Source organism: Lygodium microphyllum, chromosome 3, assembly GCF_053477565.2.
Source record: "Lygodium microphyllum isolate KBCC chromosome 3, Lygodium_microphyllum_v1.1.10, whole genome shotgun sequence".
Lineage (NCBI taxonomy): Eukaryota > Viridiplantae > Streptophyta > Polypodiopsida > Schizaeales > Lygodiaceae > Lygodium > Lygodium microphyllum.
In genome coordinates, this window is record NC_141137.1 from 169,934,025 (window position 1) to 169,941,259 (window position 7,235).

Here is a 7,235-nt window from a genome sequence, read left to right on the forward strand (position 1 = left end):
TTGATTTCTTGCTGAAGACTGAGTTTTGGAATAGATCAGAGTATCAAAACCTTCAGTTGATTGAAAAGCTACTGTCACTCAAGTCTATGAGAGGTCTTCAAATCTTCAATGGTCTTTAAGTGCTTCAATGCTTCAGAGATCTCCCCTCCTTGATTTGATGGACAAATGTTGTTGGAGACTAATCAAATCAGTGAATCAAAGTGGCAGGGTTTAGCTTGACTCAAGCCAATAAGGAAAATCAAGTGAAATGGAAAAAATGGCTATGGAGTCCCACAGTTAGGGTTTTCAGCCTAACTGGTTTTCGACCTGGCGCAGCTCGTAGGACGGATTATTCGGCGTGCTGGTTGATGAGAAGCAAGCCTATGGGGTAAGCTTCAAAAGCCCTAAGGCCGCAGGGTACATCGCGCAGCGTAGAGGGAGAATCAGACGTACGACCAGCACTGGCGCAGATCTGGACAGCAATCACGACTTTGAGCAATGCTGGAGCATAGACGGACCAATGTCAGACTGTGATGTACCAGGAGACTTCGCCCTGACCTAGAGAAGATATTCATAGAAGAAATCGTGAGGAGATAAGGTCTGTAGAGGAAGATATGGAGGCTCCAAGTACTGCAGGTCCAGTTTGGCTATGGCTGCCAAGGGGTAGAGAGTGAAAATGAAGTTGGAGATTAAGTCAAACACTTGAACTGAGCTGGATAGAGATCATGAGAGACTGAGGGAGCAGAGAGAGGACCTGAAACATGCTAAGCCATGCTCAGCTGCGCTCTGATACCATGTTAGAAATGCGGAATCTAGAGCATGACATAACCGAAAGCTATGGAGGATGGAAGGAGAAGTGTAGACCCATGATGGAATGGACACTGTTTGTTACACAAGTGAATTAGGTTCCAAGATTGAGACTTGGACTCATAAACACAATCTTGTGTATGTGGACAATGACATTGACACTTTACTGAAATGAAAAGAGTACTATCATTGCATTAAGAAAGGAAGCAAGTACAATGCTTTATAGGAAAGTAGGAAACTGCAGTAGGCACCATTGTGCATATGGGATAAGTTAGCCTGCATGTCCTTGACCCTGAGACTCCATACAAAGAGGCTGTTTGAGTGTGATTGCTGATTCTCAACAAAGTCTACCTTCAAGATTCATGACAACATTCCCTATAGTTCAACTTGAAATGACTTCACAAATGCTTATAGCAAACGTGTTCACTATTTTAGTGTTTTCAACATCTTTGCAAATTTCGTTTGAAGTGTCACATTAGATTCAAGGTTGCATCTGTATCCAGATTGCTGTAACATGTATACAATGCTTTCATAGTGAAAGCAACATTTTGAGCAAAAAAAAAACTGAAAGTGTGCTAAATTTTTTCATTTTGAAGTGAAAATCGATCCCATTGGAAGTGATAGATGCAGATTTGACCATTTTAAGTGGCTGTAAAAGATGGGTTTCAAAAGTACTTTCGAAGATGGACCTCGCAGTGGTTGCAAAATTTCCAAAAAAAATTCAAGTGGTGGAATCAACCATGGCAAATGCTAGGCAGTGTAGGAGTCCCAAATGTGCAGCAAAATGGCATGGAAGAGGGAGGAGGGGCTATGATGATGATGGGAGCTGAAGAATACTCATACTAATTGATGGCATCGGGCTCTTCCTTGAAAATTTCACTCCCAATCACCACTTTCAACTTCAAAAATGGTAGCCTAGTTGAAGAGATGTAGATCTCACCTTTCTCTCTCCTCCCTCTCTCTCCTATAGAGCTTTCATGCAACAATTATCAAGAGAGAAATGGGATGGGAATCGGTTGTCTGGGGTGAATCAAATGGAGATGGGACCACATTGATGTTTTACGGCAATGATGAGCATTGTTCAGAGGCCGATTGTGGACCCATTAGCTAGTTGTGTATTCAAATATAAAAAACCAAAACACGAGAAATCCCGATAAGCTTCATTTGTATGGAAATTTGGTTCTTTTTGTTGTTTAGTGATGCAATAGACGTTCATGTGGTATAAAAATTGATATGAGGGTAGAATATGATGTGCTTGAGGGCTCTGATAAAGAAAATGTAGATTTCGCCTTTGTAATCATTAGGTATTAATTAATAAAAACCCAAAAAATACGCAAAACAAGTCATTTTTATAATAAATGAGAGAAATGATAGGAAGAAATTTTATAAATGGATGGAATATTGTATGTTGATTACTATGATTAGTATTTGTTGTTCTGTCATGAAAAAAAGAGGTATTTTCAATTAAAAATAATTAAGAAAAATTAGAGAAATTTACAAAAAATAATGGAAAAATAGTTTTTAGCTCCAAAAAAAGGGAACTAATAGTAGAGTATATTTGTATGTTTGGTGGGTTGTAGGGCCTAAGGTTAGCCTTAGTCTACATCCATTCCTGTATTAAAGTGCTCAAATTAAGGGGTGCTTTTATGAGGGGATTGTGTGCAATATAAAGAACACTACACATAATGAATAAATGTCAAATGAGGACTGAAATGAGTTTTCACATAAAGAAGAATGAATGATTGTGCATTTAAGTGCAACATTCAGGCTTTGTTGAATATATATAGGAACAGAAGCAAGGGATAGCCCGGTTCCCTCTATAAATTGGTTTAGGGGTTTCCCTTGGCTCAATAAGATTTATCTCCTTCACCTTATGGGGCCCTCAATGGGTTCACTAGTTTGCTATTCCCTCTTTGCACCAAGCAAAACAATTACTCGATCTCCTTTTTTGTATCTTTTAAATCATTTTAGGAGATCCTATGGCTTCTTCTAGCTCTTGGTTTTGAATCATTGTTAGGTGTGATGTTTTTAAGGTGTTTGTGCTTGAGATGGATTGGAAATTTAACTTTATCATTGTGAGACTTTGGATGGTGGTGGAATGTTAAGGTCTGAATAGTTACTTCCATTGGTTTTTAACTTAGTAATTTTCACTAGTAGAGCATCAAAAGCTGTATTTTTCATTATCATCCATGAGTACCTCAAAGGTATGAATCAATATCGTAGGTTGATGTTCCATTTGTTCATACTCTAATACCTCTAAATGCTCTAGCCTTCTAACTTTGATTATTCTCACATCAATAAGCAAACCTTCCATATGCAAGGGTGGCTTAGTGTCAATCGAGATTTGCTCTAGCATTTGTCCATTTGTATCGTAGTTGACTAAGTTAGTATCAGTTTTGTCTTCATCATCTATAAGTTCTTCCTCCTAGAGTCCGCTTTCGTCATTGATGTCCACCCCTTGCTTTCACATTTCAAAGACAAAGAGATCATTGTGATAATCAAATAGGACCTAATGGAGGTTAGTCAATTATTGAGTTGGGTTTTAACTCCTCAAAGATTAGGGGGTTGACTTTGATTTTGCCATGAATACATGATCACCATTGGCTCAATAGCTTGTGCAATTTAAGCTTGTTCATAGGGATAGGAGAGCCCTTGATGAAAGGTTGTGGCATTGACTAAGGAGCCATTATAAAGAGAGGCACTGAGACACATTTGAAATGAGGATTGGTTGTGTGAGTAGTGGACCCTCATGCTCCCTACTAATTCAAGCATTCATTAGCTTCTCGCTACTCAAGTTCCACTATGAATAGCAGTTCTATAGTGGCAAGTATGTACATTCAATTTTGCTTGTCCTGGAGGGATGGAATGTAGATTCTTAGAGGTTGTTGGGTAGGAGGGCAATTACTATCTCTGCATAGCATATTGGAAATTGCATCCAGACGAACTAGAGATCTTTTTCAAGTCTCTATTTCCACTCATATTGCATCCTTCCTATCCCTTAGGAATACTAGATCATTGCTCGAGTCATGTGTTTCACATCCAAGGACATTCAAATAATAGATCACAGTCAACCCCTTGTATAACGACAAAGTAACCAAAGATTGTGCCCTCGAGAAATTTTGACTAGCCAATCTTTCAACACACCTTGTAGACAGTCCCTAAATCCATTGAAAACAATCAAATTAAAATGGACAAGCTCAGTTGCTAGGTGTCCCAAGGTGCAAAGCACATTTTTGTTATCTATACTATTTCAAGTTCTTGTATCAATGATTCCTTGCCTCATTGAGTCCCTAAGGGCTTCAATTGGAAGGATAGCATGAGGCTTTGCCCCTTTTCCAAAAGGTCTTAACCCCTAAAGCTCCTCGAATGAATCTAGCTAGGAGTCTGCTAGCTATGAATTGTACATCAATGGTGCAAGATCTACACCATCCATCCAATTTTTTAATGGCTTCGATATGTCAAGAATTTCTTTTATCATAATTCCATGTGGAATTGAGATGTTGGTGGATGGAGGGTTGAGATAACACTAGGTTCTATTTCTTGATTCTAGAATTTGTGTTGTTCTACATCGTTAAGAGTGATGGTCTCTCACTCATGCATACTTTGGCCAAAGTAGAGCCAATGGTAGAATTACTAAGGTTCAACGGTTAAGTAGGCTAAGGCACATGCAAAGCATTACAAAGATTGGGGAAACCAATTTTCTCCAAGGTAGTGCCAATTGGTAGCTCTTGTCATGCTACTTCCACCCATTCCTTGACCTTATCAATTATGGCCAACTAATACTTAAGATTGGGGTATTTCCTCAGCTTTTTTGTAGCAGCCTTCTCTGTTTGGGGTGTTATTGTTGCACTTTTGGTGTTTGATACTAGAAACATTCCTTCTTGAGTAGTCAAGCTTTTGCTTTTTAGTTTGAGTTCATTATGTTTTTGTCTTTTCTTAGAGTTCTTCTTGTCTATCATTGACTTGATTACTATGGTCAATCCATCGATAGTGATTCCAGCTTTCTTGCTCCATGCTCTTGTGAAAACATTGACTAGAATAGGAATGAAACCTTTGTCCTTGATTATTTCACTAGTAAAGAAACTCAAGCGTACCAAGGGTATGATTTCCTTGCTATTAATAGCTTTTCATATCATGCAATCCTAGTATATATGTGCAATTCCACATTAAGGGCACTGTTGTTTTGTTGCATTTTTCTTATGTTGTTCTTGTCTCAATGAACAAAGCAAGGACATGTCTTGGTTTTCTAAAATTCTAGCAACTCATGGTTGAATAGTTTCTCATCCTCTTTCTATTCCTAATACCATGATAGACATGAGCCTATAATCCATCGGGATAGGATGATCCTCTTCATTGTAACAAGTAAAGGGGCAACTATACTCCTTGTTCTTTAATGGTTCCTCGACATAGTGAAAGAGAGAATTGCTTAGAGGATGAGTAACGATTGAGCCTCATGGTCTGGGAATCCTTGAGGGTTAATTTCATTCCTTAATACTATTTATCTTTGCTTGTGGGAGGTTAGCAAGGCCAAGGGTGGTGCTACTTGTTGGCTGGCATGTGTAATTGAGACCTTGGTTGTATTGTGTGGGTAGCCAAAGTTTGTGTTGGCTCTTAGAAGTCTTTGTGAAACTCTACAATAAGTGGCTTCATGCCCATAGCATTTGTAGTTTGTACAAGTGCATATTGGCCTCAATCACTCCAAAGAGGGGTCTTTTCCACTATAATGAATACACAGTTTATTAATATGGTCGAGATAGCTTAAGGGTTTCTACTATTTTCAGGTGTTTTACAAATCGAATGCGAGACTTGCATGTAGCAAATACAAGAAGCCTTCTCTTACTCTCTTTTCATATAAAAATTGAAAGCATGACTCATAAAACTCAAAATAGACTAAAACAAGAGTAAAGTAAATTTGAGTGACACACTCTTGGGTGCAATTTTCCCCCATACACGGAGTGGGCATCTCCTCCATGCCGTATTTATAATATTAAAGTGAATCTTGCTTTGATAGGCCCTTTACAATCACTCTTTTTGCAAAAGAGTTTGAGTTAATTGAATCAATGGTTACAATTAGTTGCACAAACCACAACTGTTGAGAACCATAAAATATGTCTAAAATATCTGCAATATATCTTCTAAAGTCTCTAATATCAATAAATATTTACAAAGAGGATGTACGCATGCCTTAGCCCTCTTGGGCGAGGTTAGCCCACTTGGGGCCTACCAAAGCCCTATGGTGGCAGCAAAGATTGCGTCACCTATAGGTCGAGATGATCCACCAATTTTCGCTTAGCAAAAACTGTGTCAGATTTGAACAAAACGTTAATGCTGATAGCTGTCATCAGTTATGTTAGGCTTTGAGGTGTTGAGAGGGTGTACTCTAAGCAGAGGGAAAGATCTCTAGAAGAAATCATGTGGAGATACTGACTATGGAGAGAGATCTAGGTGTTGCAAGAAGATAGGGTACTGTTGTCCATGGCAGCCATGAAAGCTCCAGTGAAGGTGAAGGTGAAGCTAGACTAGGAAATGAAGTCTTGAGCTGGGTAGAAGTGAAAAGGAGCTGGAGAAGCAGAGTGAGGAGCTGACCATACTCAGTTGAGCTTTGACACCATGTTAAAATGTCGGATTTAGAGCATGGCAGGAGCTATGGAGGTTGGAAGATGAATACTAAATTCATGTTGACATGGACAATGAGTAGATAACTGTTACACAACTGAATTAGGTTCCAAGTTGGAAGCTTGGACTCATAAAGACAATCTTTTGTATTGAACTGACAATGACACTAATTGAAAGAGGAAAGCATCATGATATTGCATTCATCATTATAAAAGTGATAGTCAAGTATAATGCTTTATAGAAGTTGGTTTGTTCCACTCTCCTCACTCTACATATGGGATTTGGGACATCTCTTCTTGGAGCATATATCATTTATCTATTTCTCAACAACTGAGAGCAAAAAGCACACCTAGAGTGGTCATCTTCACAACAGGTGAGAAGATCTCTTGGAAGTCAATCCCTTATGTGCATATCTTTTGGCAACCAGTCTTGCCTTGTACTTGGGTTTCCCATCAACTGTCTTTACTTTGTAAACCCATTTGTTTGGAAGAGGCTTTCATCCTTTGGGCAATGACACAAGATCCCAAGTGTCATTAGCATACATAGATTTAATCTCTTCCTGCATAGCTAGCTCCCACTTACTATACTGAATTTGCATGACTCGGCCTCTTTATAAGTAAGAGGCTCACCCTCATCTGTAAGCATCACATAGTGCAAAGAGGGGTCATATCTATGTGGTTGCCTTCTTAAGCATGTAGATTTGTGTACCCAATGATCTACATTCTTAAGAATTGGGTCTACATTTGGAGGTATGCTATTATCAGCATTTATTGACTGCTGTAAGCCATTTACGGCATGTTGTTCATGTTGTACAGTGCCTTCATTTTCATTAC